The 24,396-nt window shown below is 44.1% G+C and overlaps 1 protein-coding gene across 1 annotated transcript in view; it reads right to left on the bottom strand.

Moving 5' to 3' along the window:
• The window catches only part of LOC112256155 (leucine-rich melanocyte differentiation-associated protein), a 393,246-nt gene that overhangs the window by 221,763 nt on the left and 147,087 nt on the right, over positions 1-24,396 (bottom strand). The gene's annotated exons all lie outside the window — the stretch shown is intronic.

Below are 24,396 nucleotides of genomic sequence, written 5' to 3'. Positions count from 1 at the left end.
TGTATGTTTCTATGTTTTGGTTGGTCAGGGTGTGATCTGAGTGGGCATTCTATGTTGGATGTCTTGTTTGTCTATTTCTATGTCTGGCCTGATATGGTTCTCAATCAGAGGCAGGTGTTAGTCATTGTCTCTGATTGGGAACCATATTTAGGTAGCCTGGGTTTCACTGTGTGTTTGTGGGTGATTGTTCCTATCTCTGTGTTTGCACCAGATAGGACTGTTTTAGGTTTTCACACGTTTGTTGTTTTGTTAGTTTAGTCATGTACAGTTTCTTTATTAAAGTACAATGAATAACAATCACGCTGCATTTTGGTCCGCTTCTCCTTCACCACAGGAAAACCCTTACAACAAGACCACTGATAATCTCCCTCGATCTGGGGCTCCACGCAAGATCTCACCCCGTGGGGTCAAAATGATCACAAGAACGGTGAGCAAAAATCCCAGAACCACACGGGGGGACCTAGTGAATGACCTGCAGAGAGCTGGGACCAAAGTAACAAAGCCTACCATCAGTAACACACTACGCCGCCAGGGACTCAAATCCTGCAGTGCCAGACGTGTCCCCCTGCTTAAGCCAGTACATGTCCAGGCCCGTCTGAAGTTTGCTAGAGAGCATTTGGATGATCCAGAAGAAGATTGGGAGAATGTCATATGGTCAGATGAAACCAAAATAGAACTTTTTGGTAAAAACTCAACTCGTCGTGTTTGGAGGACAAAGAACACCATACCTACTGTGAAGCACGGGGTGGAAACATCATGCTTTGGGGCTGTTTTACTGCAAAGGGACCAGGACTACTGATCCGTGTAAAGGAAAGAATGAATTGGGCCATGTGAGATTTTGAGTGAAAACCTATCAGCAAGGGCATTGAAGATGAAACGTGGCTGGGTCTTTCAGCATGACAATGATTCCAAACACACCCCCCGGGCAACGAAGGAGTGGTTTCATAAGAAGCATTTCAAGGTCCTGGAGTGGCCTAGCCAGTCTCCAGATGTCAACCCCATAGAAAATCTTTGGAGGGAGTTGAAAGTCTGTGTTGCCCAGCAACAGCCCCAAAACATCACTGCTCTAGAGGAGATCTGCATGGAGGAATGGCCCAAAATACCAGCAACAGTGTGTGAAGACTTACAGAAAACGTTTGACCTCTGTCATTGCCAACAAAGGGTATATAACAAAGTATTGAGATAAACTTTTGTTATTGACCAAATACTTATTTTCCACCATAATTTGCAAATAAATTCATTAAAAATCCTACAATGTGAATTTCTGGGAAAAAAATCTCATTTTGTCTGTCATAGTTGAAGTGTACCTATGATGAAAATTACAGGCTTCTCTCATCTTTTTAAGTGGGAGAACTTGCACAATTGGTGGCTGACTAAATACTTTTTTGCCCCACTGTATGTTGTGTAATTTCTTAGATATTACTTGTTAGATATTACTGCACTGTCGGAGCTAGAAGCACAATCATTTTTCTTCACCAACAATAACAACTGCTAATCGCATGTATGTGACCAATAAAATTAGATTTTATTGAGGAAATGACGTAATTTCCAAGTTTGTTTTTCCATCTGAAGAAATTGCATTACCTCACTTCCCAGATCAGAGCAGCACACCTGGCCCTCAAATGTATACACTGCCCAGAACAGAGCTGCACGCCTGGCCCTCAAATGTATACACTGCCCAGAACAGAGCTGCACGCCTGGCCCTCAAATGTATACACTGCCCAGAACAGAGCTGCACGCCTGGCCCTCAAATGTATACACTGCCCAGAACAGAGCTGCACGCCTGGCCCTCAAATGTATACACTGCCCAGAACAGAGCTGCACGCCTGGCCCTCAAATGTATAATTGTACATTCCTGTCCATTAGTGTTCTGTATTATGTCATGTTTCATGTTTTGTGTGAACCCCAGGAAGAATAGCTGCTTCTTCTTCAACCCCTCCCCCCCCAAAAAATCTAACCTTAACCCCAAACCACTAACCCAAATTTTAACCCTAAACCTAACCCCTAAGCCTAAAATAGTATGTTTCCTTGTAGGGACAGGCAAAATGTTTTCCTTGTTTTACTATCCTTGTCAGGACTTCTGGTCCCCAAAAGGATAGTAAAAAAACAAAAACACACACAATCACACACGCACACACAATCACGCACGCACACACACCCACACAAATACACACTCTAAAGACAATGCATGTGTTTTCCCTAGGGGATGATTCCAACACTTACACTTCTCACAAGGAAATGTGATAGGCTATATGAGTAGAACACGTCTGATCTGGGTTAGTAGGTGGTAGACTTTCTGGACAGAGGTTGGACAACCTTACAGGGGTGGTAAACTGTCTGGACTGAGGTTGGACAACCTTACTGGGGTGGTAGACACTCTGGACTGAGATTGGACAACCTTACCGGGGTGGTAGACCGTCTGGACTGAGGTTGGACAACCTTACCGGGGTGGTAGACCGTCTGGACTGAGGTTGGACAACCTTACCGGGGTGGTAGACCGTCTGGACTGAGGTTGGACAACCTTACTGGGGTGGTAGACCGTCTGGACTGAGGTTGGACAACCTTACCGGGGTGGTAGACACTCTGGACTGAGGTTGGACAACCTTACCGGGGTGGTAGACAGTCTGGACTGAGGTTGGACAACCTTACTGGGGTGGTAGACAGTCTGGACTGAGGTTGGACAACCTTACTGGGGTGGTAGACAGTCTGGACTGAGGTTGGACAACCTTACCGGGGTGGTAGACAGTCTGGACTGAGGTTGGACAACCTTACTGGGGTGGTAGACAGTCTGGACTGAGGTTGGACAACCTTACTGGGGTGGTAGACAGTCTGGACTGAGGTTGGACAACCTTACTGGGGTGGTAGACCGTCTGGACTGAGGTTGGACAACCTTACTGGGGTGGTAGACAGACTGGACTGAGGTTGGACAACCTTACTGGGGTGGTAGACAGTCTGGACTGAGGTTGGACAACCTTACTGGGGTGGTAGACAGTCTGGACTGAGGTTGGACAACCTTACTGGGGTGGTAGACAGTCTGGACTGAGGTTGGACAACCTTACTGGGGTGGTAGACCGTCTGGACTGAGATTGGACAACCTTACCGGGGTGGTAGACCGTCTGGACTGAGGTTGGACAACCTTACCGGGGTGGTAGACCGTCTGGACTGAGGTTGGACAACCTTACTGGGGTGGTAGACCGTCTGGACTGAGGTTGGACAACCTTACCGGGGTGGTAGACACTCTGGACTGAGGTTGGACAACCTTACCGGGGTGGTAGACAGTCTGGACTGAGGTTGGACAACCTTACCGGGGTGGTAGACAGTCTGGACTGAGGTTGGACAACCTTACCGGGGTGGTAGACAGTCTGGACTGAGGTTGGACAACCTTACCGGGGTGGTAGACAGTCTGGACTGAGGTTGGACAACCTTACCGGGGTGGTAGACAGTCTGGACTGAGGTTGGACAACCTTACCGGGGTGGTAGACAGTCTGGACTGAGGTTGGACAACCTTACTGGGGTGGTAGACAGACTGGACTGAGGTTGGACAACCTTACTGGGGTGGTAGACAGTCTGGACTGAGGTTGGACAACCTTACTGGGGTGGTAGACAGTCTGGACTGAGGTTGGACAACCTTACTGGGGTGGTAGACAGTCTGGACTGAGGTTGGACAACCTTACTGGGGTGGTAGACCGTCTGGACTGAGGTTGGACAACCTTACTGGGGTGGTAGACAGACTGGACTGAGGTTGGACAACCTTACACAAAGGTCAAATAAGACACAAGTAAAGGATGATTTCACATGATTTCTCATCTACAAAAGCCTACAACGCTTTCTTAGGTCAAAGTAATAAATGTATACACACTCATACTATTTCCCACACCAGTCCTATAACTATAAAAATCTATAGAGGCCCTATAGCCCAAGCCATATACACTGGGGATGGGTTGTTTAAGAAACAATTAGAGGGGTAACGTTATAAAGAGCTATTAGCAGGCAGAGCCAGGCTCCTTCCCTGTGCTTCCTGGGCTGGCTGGCTGGAGTACCTTTCACAGCTGATTTATAACACTGTCGCCTTCACAAGGCAACATAATTAATAGGACCATGGACTTCTAATTCCACTGACTTCCACAGCAAGTGGATTTCATTTGATTTATGATGGCCGGCAAGTTTGCATTTTATCAGTTCATTCAGTCATTATTTATGCTGATGACCAATTCCAATGGGTGGCGATCATCTAACTCGGCACTAATCAAAGAGAATTAGGGTTCACTGCATTATTTATACGCTGCTAATTTATCTTGGGAATGAGGGTTGAGAAGAATAGTTGCCGCGGTAACTCCTGGAAATAGGCTGGTGACTGAGTTTAGAGGCGTGATTAGCATTAAAGGGGTCGTAGCACCTTGAATGACACAACCGATGCAGTTGTACCTGTACTGTATGGGCACACTAAAGTACTACAGTCCTTAGCAGTGGGGTTCAGAAGGAGTATGAAGTACCTACCAGAAGGAGTATGAAGTACCTAACTACTGCAATTTATGGCAGGTACACGGAGAAAAATCAGACAAGCTCACAAAATCAACATTTTAAATAGGTCTTAGGTACTGCATTTATTAGACAAGCCCTGCTAGGTTATTTGTCTTCACAAATCTTCTAATAGACAGCTTGTCAAGCACTATGATTGCACTTCAAAGGATTCCCAAATGATCAATGACGAGTGCAAAGAAGCCATCATTTGTAAAGTGGGTTTCATGTTGATCGCCCTCAGCCCTGGGGCATAGATGGACATATCAAAGGGCTAGGTTTCTCCATGTGCCAATATGTGTTTATAATCTGATCTCAAACCACTAGGCAGACTGACTCTGGTTAAAGTCATGCACAGAATGCTAATAACCAAAGGCCCAAAAGTAACTGGAGTGATTGTATTTAGGGGTGCTTGTCTGCAATCTGGACTTCAATATATGTGTAGCCTATAATACCAAACTCAAAGGTTGCACAAATATCTCAATGTCAAGTTATTATTTGGCCCTGAATTTTGATGATCTCTAACAATCTTGATTCACTTATTTAATATTCACAGGAGGAACAAAATTGTCATTTTTCATCCAAATAGGCAACACTTGGTGCACTGACATTTCCAAATATCAAAGCTACTGCTAGACCAAAAAATGTGTAACGCAATCACCATCTAAAGAGAGCTGTGTAAAAGCATGTTCTATACCAACAATATCTTCAAAGCTACTTAATATATCTCATAAGGCCTAACTTATCCCTGAGGTCTAACAATATGGAGAGAAAAAGTCTCATGTGAAAACCACTCGTACCCACCAGGGTGACTGACATTACTAATGTTCAGAAGACCTTCCAATTTACAACAGGGCCAGTGCAAACATGACTGCCATTTATGACTTCATTCAAATTATTATTATATATATTTTACTTTTATTTCACTAGGCAAGTCAGTTAAGAACAAATTCTTATTTACAATGACGTCCTACCCCGGGCAAACCCTCCCGTAACCCAGACGACGCTCGGCCAATTGTGAGCCGCCCTATGGGACTCCCGATCACGAACGGTTGTGATACAGCCCGGGGTCGAACCGGGTCTGTAGTGACGCCTCTAGCACTGCAATACAGTGGCTCAGACCGCTGAGCCACTCGGTCCCCAATCTTGTGCCCAAGGCAGCCAGAAAACAGCATGTAAAAACAATTGATAGTTCAACATTTATTCAAAGCCACAGACTTTAAATGTACAATGGTAACATGATCTTTGCATGGGGTTCTCGTCATTTAGACAAAAAGGGTCAATTATGGCACCGTAGGTTGAGTACAGTACTTTCTCAACATGTACTGGCTGAATGGCAATTTCTAACTGAAGTTTACTAGCATACCAATATGTTTTAATTTCAATAGCCTACACATCATATTCAATAGGACTAAACGAGTGCAAGAGTGCATCCACAAAGACACAGCAATATCTCTACACATATCCCTGTTCTCTTGAAAGGCTTTAATGTTAAAGTAGAGTAAACAACCAAGTATTATTTGAAGGGAAAGTAAAGTAGGCCTACCCGCCTGCCTGTACAGCCTACTTCCTAAAGCCCTGGCTTCCCTAGCCAAATACAAATCAACAAACACGCCGCTGGTCCCTTCTGACGTCCCATGCAACGCAGTACAATTTACAATAACCCAAAATGAAAAATGTAGTCTTCAAGCCTTTGACATCAGGTCCAACCCAAATGATCAGACTCCATTTGTTACCGCCGGTCCCTTTCCCCTGATAAATTGCATTTAGCAAAGTGTGGGAAGCTAAGTGTTCCTGACATGTTTTTATTGATTCACGCGGGTTATATTCATGTAATCCTGTTCGTAGGTAAATTGTGGTGCAGTGCAGGCAAATTCAACTCACACTGGGTTCTACTGGGAGGAAGAGAATTGCAGCCAGCGCATGGGAGGTGGTTTTGAAGATTGGAGCGGTGCTGGGGAGGTAAAGAGATGCGGGCCGTGGGCCCATTGGAATCTCACTGCCTCTATTAAGATTTATAGGCACTGGGATTCTATGGGGCTGCAACATTATTCATAGTAAAGCCTGTCTGTCTTGGCTTGTTTATAAAATGAGACAGGTCTGACTGAGATGGAGGCTTCTACATCAGGGTCGGGCTGCTTTAGCACTGGGCTAGTTCACCTAGCAACACCCAACACACCCATACCCTACAGAGATATACAGCTATTCAACCCCTTGACGAATACACAGGGCAGATACAACTCACATTACAGCTGGGCGAAAGACTGTCCAACACTATTTTGTCTGGTTGTCAAATGCATTTGCATCACATTATCCACTTTGACATCTGCAGTGGACCCTTTAAATGCCAATATACGGCCGGCTGCGCGTGTAGTTTTGCATCTTAAACAACACACAGTGCTACAGTCACACAATTTATTTGTACAGATTACATGAATATGAACATTTTCCTATCTTGCTAAAATATAAGAACAGACCAATGACGTTACACGTTGTGTAATAGTCAATATAGTGCATCCTGTGAGAAATCAGCTCTAGGCTTAATGGCGAGAGCCGGTATTTTACTCCGATGAAACCAAGCTCTCTAAGGACTGAATAACAACAGGCTGACTAACACAGAGAACACAGCTCAGCTCATATCTCATATCCCTGTTCTATTGTCTTGTTGCCAAGTTCTTATTTCATAAAAGAAAACAGACAACGCACCTCCTGGGCCCCGTTGCTTAAGAACCCGTGCAAGAATCAGTTCATTCAGCAATTTCCTGAGCGTCCCATACTTTTGGTCTTATTAAATGGGAAACACAGAGAGGATCACCTTCAAGTTGTTATTAATGATAGTCCTCTGGATAAAGGATGCACGTGAAAATCCCCAACATCTGTTTGCTGCACTCACTTCTCAGCAGGCTCCACCTATTCCTCATGCCTAATGATGCTCATCCACTCGGCAAGTTTTACAGACAAATGTGTATTTGGCTACATTCATCATCCTGAATGAGTGTTCCTGATGAGCCGTCCGTTGGCCTGTTTCACTCTTTCTACCGCACTTTTACAAATGACATGCCCCGCCACATGTTTTCAATTTGGGAGGTTCAGAGGAGGAAGGGGTAGAGGGAGGGGGACAAGAGGGACTCAGGGATTTGTGAAAGGCTAAAGGATGGGCAGCTTCAAGGGGAAAACAGGACAAGAGTCAATGACGCCTGCTCTGACTTGAACCTCCCCCCAACTAACCCTTCAACTCACCGCCCACCACCCGCATCATCAAAAGTGGCCAAACGAACCATAGCGCCGATGTAAGACACAGCGCCTCCGGAACTTCAGTAATGTACAAAGCAGTGGACGGTACCCAAAGCCTCGATGATAGACGTTATCTGTTTGAGACCGACTCTTTACATGGTCTCTAGTCTCACTGGTCTCACCCCTCTTCAAATGCATCCCCATGGACCAACATGAAAGAGCATAATACAGAATACATGGGGCTATACGACCAGGAATATGTTCACTTGGATAAATAAGTTGATGGTTGTTGAAGTCCGGGGAGATGTGGCCCTAATAAATCATATTCCTTTTGATGTTTACATCTGGTCAGGAGTTATGAAGGCGAAGGGGGTGGAGGGGAATGGCTGGAACAGACGTGAGTCAGGCACCAGGACACGATATGCAGTCTGCTTCCCTTCAAAGCCTGGGAATCAACGTTTACACTGAAACTCCTGGGAGATGTGAGTTGTAAGGTCATAACTGCAGAGGGCTGCAGAGAGCTGCGTCGGAACCTGAGGTCACAATGTACAGAGTATTAAAGTAAAGTGGTTTCTCGGCCTTAGGTACATTGTGTAACAGTACACTCAGAATGCTATTCTTCCGAATGTGATTCATCATATTTCCATGACTACTATTGTTTTCTCTACATCTATGTCTTGACACGGTAGTATAACCATCACTGTCCTCCTTATGTTTGGTTTCGGTTGGTTCCCTGACAGGATGGAGCTAGCTGTCCTGGGGAACCATGCAGGGTCTGGGACTAAAGCCCGGAGACAAAAGCTTTTGTTCCGTCATGTTCAGGGGATCAGGATAAGCCACTTGGTCCTGTAGCTATTTTGTCCTCTCCGAGATGGATGCTGTCAGCGAGCTGAGCGTATTTAACATGAGCCAGTGTAAAACTATCCGTCGTACAAACAGCTGCGGCGACTCGGCTGGACTGGCTGGGGATAAATCATATCTTGGCGAGGCAAAACAGGCGCAGCATGACGCCCGGCCCCTAAGCGAAAACTCTTGACAAGCATAAACGCACACCAGCTATTTATTGTTGCCTCCTACAACTCCTGCTACTCACCCCCCCTAAAACCCCTCTCAAATCCAACTCCTGTTGTCCCTTCCATCCCGCCCTCTCCGTCCCCCCCAAACCCCTCTCTACCCACCCCACATAAAAAAAACGAGTCTTGGGAGCAACTTACCCCTGCCTCCAACAAACCCCTCTGCATTCACCCCAAGCAGAACCCCCCAAGTCTTGGAAGCTGATCAGCTGACGTCATGGTTATCGCTGGTTGCTGCTTCTGTGGTCATTTGTTATTACAACAACACATCCCACTGGCTAGCAGTGGTCCCTCGTATTACGAGTGGTGCGCAGGCGAAGATAAACAAATAACAAGTTTTATTATTACTCTCCTTTCACAGTAAAGATTCACAATGTTAACGTCAATGGAATCTGGCAACGGCAGCATTAGGGCTTTTATACCCATTGTCAAATGGCAGCTAGTTGTTTTTAGTTCATATTTTTTGTTCTAATCTCATTTTCAGAATTTTACAAACATGATTTTAGTTTAACAGTGGGTTGTTGTATTGTCAGAAATGTATCATTTGGAACATTGGGACTACCTTGTCTATGTAAGGTGTACTTGGATGCTCAGATGAGTTAAGTAGAGCTGTGTGTCATTTGTGTGCCATCAAAGCAACTTTTTTGGAAGCTATTGGAAGATCTACTATGTATTGCTTCCTGGAAATGAAACCTTTACAGTATGTTATATTATCCTCTCCTACAGTGCGCTCTCTCTCTCTCTCTCTCTCTCTCAATAAATAATGATGACATAGTACTAGAGCCAATTCATGCACTAGTCAGAGAGTAAAAAAACTTTCTCCCTCTCAACTCCATCCCACTACATCATCATCCCCACACCAGAACAAGGAACAAGACAGACAGCCAACTCTGGTTAGCAAGACCTCCAAAATACATCGAAGCCAATTAGACTTCTAGCTTTGCTGACGCTGAAAGTGATTACTGTAGCAAAAATAACCATTAGATGTGGACTCAGCTGACCTTAAGTCCTTATTGCACAGTCAATAAAATCAACTGTCTAGAATAAAAACTCTGTGATCTCTGAAGGAAGAATAATGTCTTTGCTGCTTAGCGGGCACATCTGTAATACAGCCCCAGTGATGACAAAGTCACTCCTCACCCGCCGGCATGCATATTAAACTAGTTGCAGTAGCTAGAAAATTCATTAACTGAACAACAAACACAATCTCAAAGTAAAACATGAAGGTGGGATGTTGATTAGTGAGCGTTTTGCATTATGAGTTGTGAATGATGAATCACACAAAGCAAGCAGCACATTACTCCAATTTTCCCTGCCTGTGTAACAACAAAGTTCACAGACACCAAATCAGTTTTTAAGGGAACCCGGGGGCTACTAGTGCAAGACTAGCTGCTGCTGTTTGAAACATTTATAATTTATGTGTATTTGATGTGGTGATATGTAAAAACTTCTGAGGAATTTTAATGGGCTTGAAGCTGAGGAGAGAGGGAAATCGTTGAGATCGTTGTTTTGGCTTTTTTTTTTTTTTGATAACGAACCCTAAAAGTTTTCAAATCTGGAAGGAAAGTTTAGCCATAGAACTTAGAAGTAATCATCTAAAAAATGAATTTCATCTTCTTATTTCAATGCTTTATTGATTGTGCAGCTCGCTTCTCATAAGGGACATTATGTGGCCGATGTGCAAACTGCTTCCCAGTGTCCAATACATTCAACAAAGCAAAGCTATTTTCATTGATCAAAGTCCCTCCACGGCAAACAGATAAAAATTGATAATGCACTTCAACAAATTCTAACATCAATTAGAATCGAATGAAAAAGTGCTGCCGCCTAAGCAGACGTAAACAAGGCTTTAATATTCAATAGGGGCAAGCAGTCCACTTTTGAAGGGGACGTCACACAAAGGCAAAATAAAATCTTGAAAACTGGAAAGTCGGTTCTTTCTCTGCCAATTAAGCTCTAACAAATTAATCTTCCAGCCTGAGTTGCTGTGTTTGTATTGAGTATTGATCAGCCATTAACCTTCCATTATTGTTTTCTCCATTAGAAACAAATATGAGAATGAATGAGAGAGAGTGAGTTAGTTAACACACTATCACCCAGGTCCAACTATTCCCCAGTCTCACTCTCTGCAGTCCCACAAACAAATATGAGACAAAATGAAAGAGTTAACACACTAAAGTCCAACTACTCCCCAGTCCCTACAAACTCCAACTCCTGTCTCACTGCTCTTAGAGAAGCATGTACTCCACGTCGTAGAGGGAATCATAGCAGAGAGGCGAGGCCTTGGACGTTCATTTGTCTGCCCATTAGAAAAACTCTCCTCTCTGTGATCCAATCTAGGCGGCGGTCCGCCCTGCGCCTAGTGAGCAGCCTGATTTGAATCAACTCAGTGTCAGCTCTGATCAGAGGCTGAGGGACAAGGGGCAGCAGTAAGAGACTGGGACAAGCACGGAGACGGGATGAATGGGAGATGGACCAGACAGGACAGGGGCTTGTCAGGGGGTAGCAGTGATAAGGAGACCACAGGCTTGTCGATGGTGGACGGACGTGTAGTGCATATTCTAAGAGATAAAGGATCTGGATGTCAAACATTTGAGATGAGATGGTGAATTGTCGAGGCTGTGTTTTAAGCTACTTTTAGGGAAGGTCTAGTTGGTTTGCCTGATGAGCAATGCTATTGGTTAGATGATACACATACTGTAAAAACGAATTTAATCAATTTTAGAATAAGGCTGTAATGTAGCAAAATGTGGAAAAAGGGGTCTGAATACTTTCCGAACGCACTGTACATATTGTACAATACACCACTGATCCTGCGCAATTCCCTCAACCAATATCCACAAAAAACAGTCTACAAACCCTAACTATACTTCTGAAATAGGCCTTGATTGTGCCATGTGGTATAGAAGAGCATCATTCAAGCTAACCGATTCTCCCACTGATAAAATCGTCTTTCCAGTCATTATCCTTTATCATAAACACAAGTCTATGGGGAAGCAGGGCATAGATGTGGTTAAGCCTGTCCCCGGTTTCCTATTTCTAGGGAGTATTTATCCGATGATAAACAGTGCTGGTGGTAAGTGAAAGGAGTTATTCTCCCTCCAGCAGGAAAGACATTGATAGGGCATTGGGGATTTGTTTATTTCAACTCAAAGCCAAAGTATTTACCCAACTAAACTCAGCAAAAAAAAAAAGAAATGTCCCTTTTTCAGGACCCTGTCTTTCAAAGATAATTCGTAAAAATCAAAATAACTTCACAGATCTTCATTGTAAAGGGTTTAAGCACTGTTTCCCAAACTTAGGACACTAAAGAGGCCTTTCTACTGACTCTGAAAAACGGCAAAAGAAAGATGCCCAGAATCCCTGCTCATCTGCGTGAACGTGCCTTAGGCATGCTGCAAGGAGGCATGAGGACTGCAGATGTGGCCAGGGCAATAAATCACAATGTCCGTACTGTGAGACGCCTAAGACTACAGGGAGACAGGACGGACGGCTGATCTTTCTCGCAGTGGCAGACCATGTGTAACAACACCTGCACAGGATCGGTACATCCGAACATCACACCTGCGGGACAGGTACAGGATGGCAACAACAACTTCCTGAGTTACACCAGGAACCTACAATCCCTCCATCAGTGCTCAGAATGTCCGCAATAGGCTGAGAGAGGCTGGACTGTTTCCATTGATCATCCTTGAGATGTTTCTACAACTTGATTCGAGTCCACCTGTGGTAAATTCAATTGATTGGACATTATTTGGAAAAGCACACACCTGTCTATATAATATCCCACAGTTGACAGTGCATGTCAGAGCAAAAACCAAGCCATGAGGTTGAAAGAATTATCCGTAGAGCTCCGAGACAGCATTGTGTCAAGACACAGATCTGGGGAAGGGTACCAAAACATTTCTGCAGCATTGAAGGTCCCCAAGAACACAATGGCCATCATTCTTAAATGGAAAATGTTTGGAACCACCAAGACTCTTCCTAGAGGTGGCCCCCTGGTCAGATTGAGCAACCGGGGGAGAAGGGTCTTGGTCAGGGATGTGACCAAGAACCTGATGGTCACTCTGACAGAGATGGGAGAACCTTCCAGAAGAAAAACCATCTCTGCAGCACTCTACCAAATCAGGCCTTTATGGTAAAGTAACCAGATGGGGAAGCCACTCCTCAGTAAAAAGGCACATGACAGCCCTCTTGGAGTTTTCCAAAAGGTACCTAAAGGACTCAGACCATGAGAAACAAAATTCTCTGGTGTGATGAAACCAAGATTGATCTCTTTGGCCTGAATGCCAAGAATCACGTCTGGAGAAAACCTGGCACAATCCCTACGGTGAAGCATGGTGGTGGTAGAATTATGCTGTGGAAATGTTTTTCAGTGGCAGAGACTGGGAGACTAGTCAGGATCGAGGAAAAGAGGAAGAGAGAAAAGTACAGAAAGATCATTGACGAAAACCTGCTCCAGAGCACTCAGGACCTCAGACTGGGGTTAAAGGTTCACCTTCCAACAGGACAAATACCCTACGCACACAGCGAGGTCAACGCAGGAGTAGCTTCAGGACAAGTCTCTGAATGTCCTTGAGTTGCCAAGCCAGAGCTCAGACTTGAACCCGATCAAGCATCTCTGGAGAGACCTGAAAATAGTAGTGCAGCGACGCTCCCCATCCAACCTGACAGAGCCTGAGAGGATCTGCAGAGATTAATTGGAGAAACTCCCCAAATACAGGTGTGCCAAGCTTGTAGCGTCACACCCAAGAAGACTTGAGCCTGTAATCGCTGCCAAAGGTGCTTCAACAAAGTACTGAGTAAAGAGTCTGAATACTTATGTAAATGTGATGTTTCAGTTTTTATTTTTAATACATTTGCAAACATTTCTACAAACCTGTTTTTGCTTCGTCATTATGGAGTATTGTGTGTAGATTGATGAGGGGAACATTAAAAATATATATTTTTAAAATTTTAAAACAAGGCTATAACGTAACAAAATGTGGAAAAAGTCAAGGGGTCTGAATACTTTCCAAATACACTGTATGGTGTAGTCGAAATGAATCAGGAGTTGTAGTCAAAACGCCATACCGTTTTATGATAATAAACAAAGTGCTGATGTTGAGAGTATGTGTCCGAAATCACACCCTATTCTCTACATAGTGCATTACTTTTGACCAGGGCCTATAGGTTGCCTGTTTGGACTGACCCTATTTAGTCAACTGGTTGATTGCTTGGTCGATAAGCTGCTGGTCGACTAAGATTTCTTTAGTCGAGCAGTAGCAAATAATAATAATAATTTCATGGTGTACAAGACACCTGTCTGATTCACGCCTTTCTGAGTGGACTAATCCATTGTGGAGGCCGTGGGGATGGTACAGTCCATCACTAAGACATGTGCTACTGAAATGGTTTATGGTTATAATACTAAGAACAATGATGCAACACTAATAAAAATGATATTATTTTATAACAAATGCGCTTTCTCCCGCGTTGGACAGTGGTCGCTGTCCACGGTTCTGAAATATATGTGCGCTGTTGAATTGGCCCCTTTGCCTAGATCATGTTGCTATGTGCATAATAGCAACGTTAACTAGCATATTGGTGTTGAGAGCAATGTGGCGGAGGCAGCAGCGGAGTTAGGAGACGAGAAAAACAGCACTTAATTGTCTAAGAAAGGTGAGGAGTGAGGAAACTCCAACTTAATTAGGTCGATAATTAATAGCCTAACTTAAATGAGCCTGGCTTTATAAATCCTTCATACTTATCTCTAGAAATAAGACAGATCCTGCTTCTGTTTGAGTGTATGTTTAGTAGACTACTGATTCCGTGAGCACCAAGCCTCACGCAACCACAACATGTTGGATAAACAATCTCGACTGTAATATGCTGTAATAAAGGCTTTACACTTTTTCCGTTAGAACAGCCTCTCTGGTATTACTTATAATTGATTTTAGTGTTGTTTACACTCTTTCAAATTGTCTGAAAAATAATATTTATAATAATAATAATAACCATCCTTTTTCTTGATCCCCTTCTTGTTATTATTACTATTATTATTATGATCATCATTATAATAATAAGTAATGTTGTAGGCTTATCCCGTAGGCTTAACTAGCCATGTAGTGAAACGGAATCAGTAGTCTACTAAACATACACTCAAACAGAAGCAGGATCTGTCTTATTACTAGAGATAAATATGAAGGATTTATAAAGCCAGGCTCATTTAAGTTAGGCTATTAATTATCGACCTACCATCGAGCTATATGCCAAAGAGCGCATCCTGTTCAGTTGTGGGGCGGCAGGTAGCCTAGTGGTTAAAGCGAAAGGTTGCTGGATCGAATGCCCGAGTTGGCAAGGTAAAAATCTGTTGTTCTACCCCTGAGCAAGGCACTGTTCCCTGGATGCCAATGTCCACTATGGCAGCTCCCCGCTCCTCTCTGATTCCAAGGGGCAGGGTTAAATGCGGAAGACACATTTCAGTTGAATGCATTCAGTTGGACAACTTTCCCTAATACCATAACTTAGGCCTATATTGCAATACATATATAGGCTTATCCTAAACAATTGAGGGGCTTCAGTAACAGAACTTTTCAGTCAGAAATGGCTGTAATTATGTTGCAGCTTCAGCAACATGAACAGCGCAATAAACACTGTTGATGTTCTGTGGTATTGAGGAGAGAGAGGAAGGAGTCACAAAGTCAATCGCTGCGATTTTTTTTTAACAGCGCAGCAAGTCTGAGCACAATCCAATCAATTGCGGTCGGACTCCATCTAGATATTTGTGTGTCTTAATTATTTCATCAAACAGTGTGCTTAAAGCATCAGACAAGCTCAGTGCATATAGTTGATTTGATTAAAACACATAGGATGTATCTATATATCTATCTATATCAAATCCACTATTCTGTCATTGAAGGCACCATGCTCTAACAATTGAGCTGCAGAGGACCAGACCAGGCTATACACTTAACTGAAAGCAATGCTGTGAGTTTTCTAGTCACACTAGCCTACATGTTTGTTTGGGACTAGACAGCCGTGGGTATGACGGCTTGTCATGTGTACATCACTTGTCTCTGTTTCTGACAGACCAAAACTTGATTTGCGGTTTGAAATCAAGTTAATTTGTCTCTTTCATAAATCCACTCGCATGTCTCTCTTGAACTGGGCTGGAGATGATGGACGCATCCAACATGTAAGATATCATTGTGAAATGTCTCAGACTTCCCAAAATGCATTTAGTCTTAAGTGAGAGTGAAATGTGAGTCGAGTGAACAACAATGCATCACATTAACAATTAAATTCTATCAGACATGAAGGTGAGTAACTTGGAATGCGAATCACACCTAAAACATTCAAGAAAAAAACATTCTTAAGGATGTTTCACCTAAAATATTCCAGGAACATATTTTCAGGAAACTCTTATTTTTCCTCAGCTTGGTGGCATTTTATTTTATGGTGAAAAAAACAGTAGTGAACCTCTCACCACAAATATGCATCCTTCTTTTGTCTGGCTGACAAACAACACATAGCTTCATGCACCCACAATTGGTCAATTAAGTTGAGGTCGTGATGTCCTTCACATAATACGTACACTATGAGAGACAGACACACCAAAGTCAAAGCCAGTTACAGAGAGAGAAAGAGAGACCTATTTATCCAGGCCACGTAGGCTGAACTTAGCATCCCACCAGAGCAAGGCAACAAAGCTGCCTTGTTATGCCCTAACAGGAGCTGTTGAACAGTGCCCAGCAACTTGTGTGGAGAGGAGAGAATTGGAAGGGTCATGTAAACTTGCAGTGGAATGGAAGGCTCCGGAGAAAGAGGAGAAACTCTTGATGCAGTGATGGTTGTTTATTGAGAGGGATCCCTGTCAAACAAACATCCCTGTGAACTTGTGTGTTACTCCCTCCCCCCAAATTGTTTCTTCACACACAGAACAGAGAGAGAGATGGGAAGGAGAGAGAAGGTGGTTGTGGTGTGGGGGGATACAAGACACTGGTGCATTTCAGATTGTCAGAAAAAAAAAGAAATCAGTACATACAGTTAACCACTTGTGAGGTAATATGGAAACCTGTGTGAGTGCTTATGTGTTTAATAGCTACTAAACTCAGCAAAAACAGAAACGTCCCCTCACTGTCAACTGCATTTATTTTCAGCAAACTTAACATGTGTAAATATTTGCATGAACATAAGATTCAACAACTGAGACATAAACTGAAGAAGTTCCACAGACATGTGACTAACAGAAATTGAATAATGTGTCCCTTAACAAAAGGGGGGTCAAAATCAAAAGTAACAGTCAGTATCTGGTGCCACTAGCTGCATTAAGTAGTGCAGTGCATCTCCTCCTCATGGACTGCACCAGATTTTCCAGTTCTTGCTGTGAGATGTTACCCCACTCTTTCACCAAGGCACCTGCAAGTTCCCAGACATTTCTGGGGGGGAATGGCCCTAGCCCTCACCCTCCGATCCAACAGGTCCCAGACGTGCTCAATGGGAATGAGATCCGGGTTCTTCGCTGGCCATGGCAGAACATTGACATTCCTGTCTTGCAGGAAATCACCTACAGAACGAGCAGTATGGCCCCAGACCATGACGGACCCTCCACCTCCAAATCGATCCCGCTCCAGAGTACAGGCCTCGGTGTAATGCTCATTCCTTAGACGATAAACACGAATCCGACCATCTCCCCTGGTGAGACAAAACAGCGACTCGTCAGTGAAGAGCACTTTTTGCCAGTCCTGTCTGGTCCAGCGACGGTGGGTTTGTGCCCATAGCAACACGTTGATGTCTGGTGAGGACCTGCCTTACAACAAGCCTACAAGCCCTCAGTCCAACCTCTCTCAGCCTATTTTAGAAGTCTGAGCACTGATGGAGGGATTGTGCGTTCCTGGTGTAACTGTTGTTTTTACCATTCTGTACCTGTCCCGCAGGTGTGATGTACCGATACTGTGCAGGTGTTGATACAGCTGTCCGTCCTGTCTCCCTGTTGTTACAGCTGTCCGTCCTGTCTCCCTGTAGCGCAGTCTTAGGCGTCTCGCAGTACGGACATTGCAATGTATTGCCCTGGCCACATCTGCAGTCCTCATGCCTCCTTGCAGTATGCCTAAGGCACGTTCACGCAGATGTGCAGGGACCCTGGGCATCTTCTTTTTTTCAGAGTCAGTAGAAAGGCCTCTTTAGTGTCCTACTTTTTCATAACTGTGACCTTAATTGCCTACCATCTGTAAGCTGTTAGTGTCTTAACGACCGTTCCACAGGTGCATGTTCATTAATAGTTTATGGTTCATCGAACCCTGGGAAACAGTGTTTAAACCCTTTACAATGAAGATCTTTGAAGTTATTTGGATTTTTACTAATTATCTTTGAAAGACAGGGTCCTGAAAAGGGGCCTTTTCTTTTTTTGCTGAGTTTATATGTAAGCGTATGGGTGTGATAGTGCATTATCTTTCAAGGCTCATTCTCCAACCTCTAGCCTGCTATAGAACAAGACCCCCTGGGGTGTTTGGAAGGACGTCCCCCCTCCTCCTCCTCTCAAAGGCCTGAATCCCAGGAGGGGAGATGTGAACGCTGGAAAACACCTCCTAAAAGCCCATAGCACACACACACCAAGAGGAGGAATTATGGCAGTAAATGAAGGGTTCTGTGTCCGTGTACTACCATGGGGCTTCTGTTGTGCAAGACTGATAAGCCTCCGTCTAGCTTGAAAGGACTGCCATACTGTACACGGTCAATTATGGGGATTGTTCCAACTTCATCTGATTGCCAAATGGAACCAACAAAGCCATTGGCTATTATCACTGGACATAGGAACCATGTGACAGAGAGTGTTGGGGGAAGATAAAAAGACCAACACCAACTCTTCTTCTCTTCTACTGAGGACAGACATAGGAGTGAGTGGTGTGAAAATGTGACTAAAAAGTCATCAAAGTTTTGTTCACGCATGTAACTATGAGAGAACATGAAGCCAAGTTTTGGGCCATTTTTTGCACTGAACCCACAGTACAACATAAAGTTCAACACGAGGGGAACGTTTTTTGATTGCCTACAAGAATCCCATCTCCAGTAGCTTACTGTGTTCTGAACATGGAGAGATGTTAAAGGAGAGACGTCATCAGTGGTGTGAAGTACTTAAGTAAAAAAAATACTTTAAAAGTACTACTTCAGTAGTTTTTTGGGGATCTGTACATTACTATTTATATTTTATTCCACTACATTCCTAAATAGAATAATGTACTTTTTACTCCATACATTTTCCCTGACACCCAAAAGTACTTGTTATATTTTCTATGCTTAGCAGGACAGGAAAATGGTCCAATTCACACACTTATCAAGAGAACATCCCTGGTCATCCCTACTGCCTCTGATCTGGTGGACTCACTAAACACACATTTCGTTTGTAAATTATGTCTGAGTATTGGAGTGTGCCCCTGGCTATTGGTAAATTATATTGAGCAAAAATAGAAAAGGAGCATGCAAAATTGGGTACTTTTTAAAAGCACTGGATGCCATGTGTCAGCCTAGAAACATGTATTGACTAAACAATACTTCTAAGAACATAGGACCTTTGAAGCCTTTCTCAGTCTTCCTGTCAAATTATCATCCCACTCTTGTATAGGATGGCTCACAGGACGCTTGTGGTCAAATTTGTACTTTAAGTACTTTTTGTTTTCTACCACCAATAGTTCTGTAACTTTAAATAAGTTGCATGACCTTACAATCCTCTGTAACCCCAGTAAGAGGTCAGGAGGAAAACGAGTGAAACCTTGAGGAGAAACCATCCGCCCACTTCCTCTCCTCGCCATAGCATGTTAGATGCAGAGCTCCATTTTGTCCACGGAGACACACATCTCACTGCCCCCCTCGCAACCGCTAACTAGCCAGCCAATCAAAGCCTTCTGGCCATGGAGCAATTATCTCCTCTCCATAGCATAGGAGGGGAGTTGAACCGGCAACCCCGGCAGCCCTCTCTCTCTCTGTGTGAAATAACTACAGGGCGTCTAAGCCTACTAACTGGAACTCTGTTGGTATGTCAAATGGAAGAAGGGAGGGAAAAAGCCTTTTTTTCTCTCCTAACACGTCTGAGATCACATTACATGCCATGCCAAGTGCAAATCCAGAAATCGCAGGGGCGGATTTTCACCTCTCCACTGTTGCGAGGCATGAATTCTTGTCATTACATCAATTTATTTCAACGTCATTGGCGTGGGCTAGAGTTTGTCTAATTCGATGAAAGACAAAATGACGCGCATTGGATGGGACTTTATTGCATTTTTTCAAACCCACCTACTGCACCAGAGGGGAGAAGAGAAACAAATGAAGTGTTCTCTTTTTTTAGAGCAACTCTCCTCACAGATGATTTGAAGAGTGAAAACAATCTGAAACAAGCAGAAACATAACATCATTTGTCATGTATGATATGAAAGTGCTCGGAGGTAAAGTAAGCCTTGGAAGGACAATGCTTCCATGTTGTCACAGAGGGTGACTAGCCAAGCTACAATACACCTCACCAGGCAAGACTCCCCTGGGCAGAGTGGTGCAAGGTAGGCACGCACACACACACAGGCACACACAAAGCATAGCGTTACCAAATACAGTTTGATCTGCTGTAGTCTTAGATGTCCTTCTGGGGGGCTATGACTTCTCCTGACAAGCCCAAAGGGTGGGGGACAGCGCTGTGTCTGTAGTGTGGTGTTGGGTGCAGCCTGTCATACCCTGCCATATGCTGTGTGTAGGCCTGGTGGTCAGGCAGACACCTCAGCAGCCTCTACAGCGACGCAGTAACAACAGCAGCTATCGTCCTCTGTCTGCCATGATGGGAACCAATAAACATGATATAAAACAGGGGTTGAGACTGTGCCATCTTTTGTACTTTACATTTTGTGAGTAAACGCAAAGTGTTTTTTTATTATATAAAAGGATGCCAAATTACTTTGCTAAAATATTGGAGAGATTGTTCTAATACCAATCTAATTAGAATACCATAAGACAATTACATTACAACATATTACATATGCATTATAACTCCTCCCCCTTCATTATTTTAATACCCAGCTCCTATGCTACAATTGGATGGCCATAAATCTCTCTCCCGTTTTGGAGCACGGCTAGGACTACTTTCTCTGCTCCTGTGGGGAGGAGGTGATTCCCCGTCTCCTAGGGAACGGTGGGTGCGTTGTATTGTGGGGCCTAGCTTGGCTGAGGGCTGTGCTGCAGCCTGATCAGGGGGTTGTGTGTGAAATCCAACCTGACTGATCCAGGACAGAGCCAGGATTACACCACTTTCCCCCTGAATTCTGTCCCCTGCAACAATGGGCTTCCTGTAATCACGGTCAAGTGAGCCATGAGTTAGCCACCGAAGCCACTGGGGCTGCAGAATGGTGGTTTAGGTCCACTGTGGGAACAGGATGGGGATTGGGGAGTCCGGTTGCAGGGTCCCATCCCTTCTAAAATGTGCACTCGCACACAAACACACCATGCTTCCACCCCCTTGAGCAGGTGTAGGATCCTGGCACCTAATATGTCTCTTGACAGGTTTAGATGTCACTGTGAGAATGACGGATCTAGTGGGGCAACACTGAACACACCTGTTATACTAGCAACTGGCCACAGGGGGAGCTACTCAAAATATCACTGCTACTAGATTGATGATGTGGTGAATATTATTATGATGGAGGAATTAATACAATGCCAAACGGCTTAAAATGATCATTAGCAATATTAGTATAATATTTAGTCTAGACACTCCTTTGGTATACTACATATTAAATGTATCTGAAGGGACATTCCTATATGGTGACATGCCTGTAAAATTAGTGAATGCTTTATTCCAGAGTGGGGTTATGGTAATGGTTTCCGCCCGGATAGATTTACATTCAACTTCTCCATTCACATCCAAGCCAACGTCAATACTGAGTCAACAATTCATCTCAATCTGCCTGATACCATCAGAAAAGTTTCGTAGCACAAGCCATTTCACCATCTTCATTCCTGAGCCAAGAGAAAAAACACTCACAAAGAAAGAAAAATAACCATTGAGCTTCCAGAAAGTGAAAAGATACCTCCACATTATGTCCATTAACCATCCAGGGTTTGCTTTCCAAATGGCACCATATTCCCTATATAGTGCACTACTTTTGACCAGAGCCCTATGGGCCCAGTTAAAAAATAGTGCACTATAAAGTGAATAGGGGCCATTTGGGACGCAAGCCAGGTCTGCTCTTCCACCCTGATGTCTTTATCGGTCTGATACCCCAGTCAGTCAGTCACTACAAGGTTTAATTATACTGAACAATAAGAAATGTTCCTTCTGATGCATTACATCACAGCGTAGTGACACCTGGCTCGATACGGCCCTGCTAGAACAATACAGCCTGCCCCATCGACCTACTCTCACAGCCCGACCTTCTCTTCCAAGGTGTCATTTAGCCAGGCACAGACAATAAGATGCAGAATGTAGTGAGAACTGTCAATGAGCGTGTCAATAAAAAGGCCCTTAGCATCTGTCATCCAACCAGATCAATTTTCGGTGACAAATTCTAAGAAAATGATAGCTTTCAAATAAACGGTCTGGAGAATGAACAGGAGACTCCTCGGGGGAATCGGTGAAACAGCTCAATTTCCTTCTATCGCCCCTCCCTTTCTCTCTCCCTCTCTTCCCTCCCACATCTATCCCTGTTTCTCAATGGGAAAAGGTCAGAGAACATTACTGCAGTGGATATACAGTATGTGTTGAAGCTAGGTGTGCGACAGGGAGGGGGGTTTGGTGTGAGAGAGGGAGAGAGACTTTAACTATTTAACTGTGCTTTAACTATTTGCACATTGTTACAACACTATATATAGAAATAACATGACAGTTGAAATGTTCCTTTGGAAGTAAATTTTTTATTGTTTATTCCACTTTGGTTTATTATCTATTTCACTTGCTTTGGCAATGTAAACATGTTTCCCATGCCATTAAAGCCCTTTGAACGGAATGACACACACACAGACAGAGAGAGAAACATATATATAAATATCTTATCTCCCCCTGACAGTTTTAGGGCCGGGGGTCAGCAGGTGTTGGACTCAGCAAGAATTTAAGGTCAACGACTCGGAGTGGCCAACATTAAAAATAAATGTAACCGGCGTTGGTTGTGTCGTAGTCACACTAGACGTTGGGGGGCAAGGCGACCAGGAGAGAGGGGTTGTAATCTTCAGAGAGGTATAAAGATCAGTTAGTCTGGGCAGGGCTGGTGTGAGTCTCCTGGAGAAAATGAGAGGCACTTATCCAGTAACGAGACGTTAATGAGACTCTTTAACCAGCTACCATGGTTGTGTCTCAAATGGTACCCTTCTCCTTGTAGGGCTCTGGTCAAAAGAAGTGCACTATATAGGTAATATGGTGCCATTTGGGAGGCAGACCATCTCTCTCTCACTCTCTGAAGAGATGAACATTTGTCTTACAGTATAAATGTAATGTGATTCATGCATCATTTCTATTGTGAGAGTGAAGAGGGTCCTGTAATAACCATATAAATCAGACAGGGTCTAGGTTGGCGTAATGAGACTCAAATCTGCTAAAACAACACCATAAACTCAGCCAAATGATAGAATGATTTGGTGGGGGGAAATGACCGCTTTACACAACCCTGAGAGGCTCAGCAGAGGAGCAGAGCGAGGGAGCTATGGGTTTGGGCAGAGCTGAAGCACTACTTCATTTAGCACTGACAGGCAATTTAATACAGCAACATTACTAACCTTAGCTTTGCAATTACTTTTCCAGCTCTCAAGAACATTTTCAGCAGGCCCCTCTCTCTTTCTGTAGATGTAATCTTAAGGTTGTGACCCTGGGATGGGGCTTACTCCTGGGTCTGAACTCACACAATTACCAGGCCTCCACATTAGACAAGACACATGGGAAACATGGAAGGGGATACTAGTTCCTGTAGATCCTACTGTGCTGTAGTCTAACAAAACCATGCTTCCTCTGCAGCTGGGTGAAAAGTGCAACGGCAGCACTTAAGCCACTGTGATGACCAGTGGTATGTATAGTTGTATGACATAGTGCAGATCCAGTGTTACAGGCAGTCTCATAGTTTAGGGGTTGATGTTGTACAGTCATTAAGCCCTCCGTTATAATGGTGTGATGAGCAGACTGGTTTTGTTTATTGCTCTAGTCTAGACGGAGGTTGAACCCTGTTCACTGGGGTGACAGCAGAGCACTCAGACAGAGAGAGGGAAATACATAGATAATGGAGAGACTGCTGCACAGTCCCATTCGCAGCCTATCCCCAGCCACAACCCAGCCTCTCCCTAATCTCACCCCATGCCTCCAACCCCAACCAGTTTGAATCCTCCTTCCCCAAACGGCTTTGAACCCTCCTACCCCAACCAAACCCAAGAAAATGACTTTCTCCTCCCAATCAAGTCTTCCATAAGTTGCACAAATCAATCTGTCCTCTCATTATCTGAATGGCAGCCCCTGTGTTCTATCTGACAGAAGCAGGCCAGTGGTCTGATTGAATGCAGGCATTGCTACAACCCACGCTAAACAGCTAACAGCTAACCTTTCATCTGAAGGATGATAGTTGCTGAGTGACAAACA

This window comes from Oncorhynchus tshawytscha, linkage group LG01 (genome assembly GCF_018296145.1).
Source record: "Oncorhynchus tshawytscha isolate Ot180627B linkage group LG01, Otsh_v2.0, whole genome shotgun sequence".
Lineage (NCBI taxonomy): Eukaryota > Metazoa > Chordata > Actinopteri > Salmoniformes > Salmonidae > Oncorhynchus > Oncorhynchus tshawytscha.
This window is presented reverse-complemented; position numbering and strand designations above follow the sequence as displayed.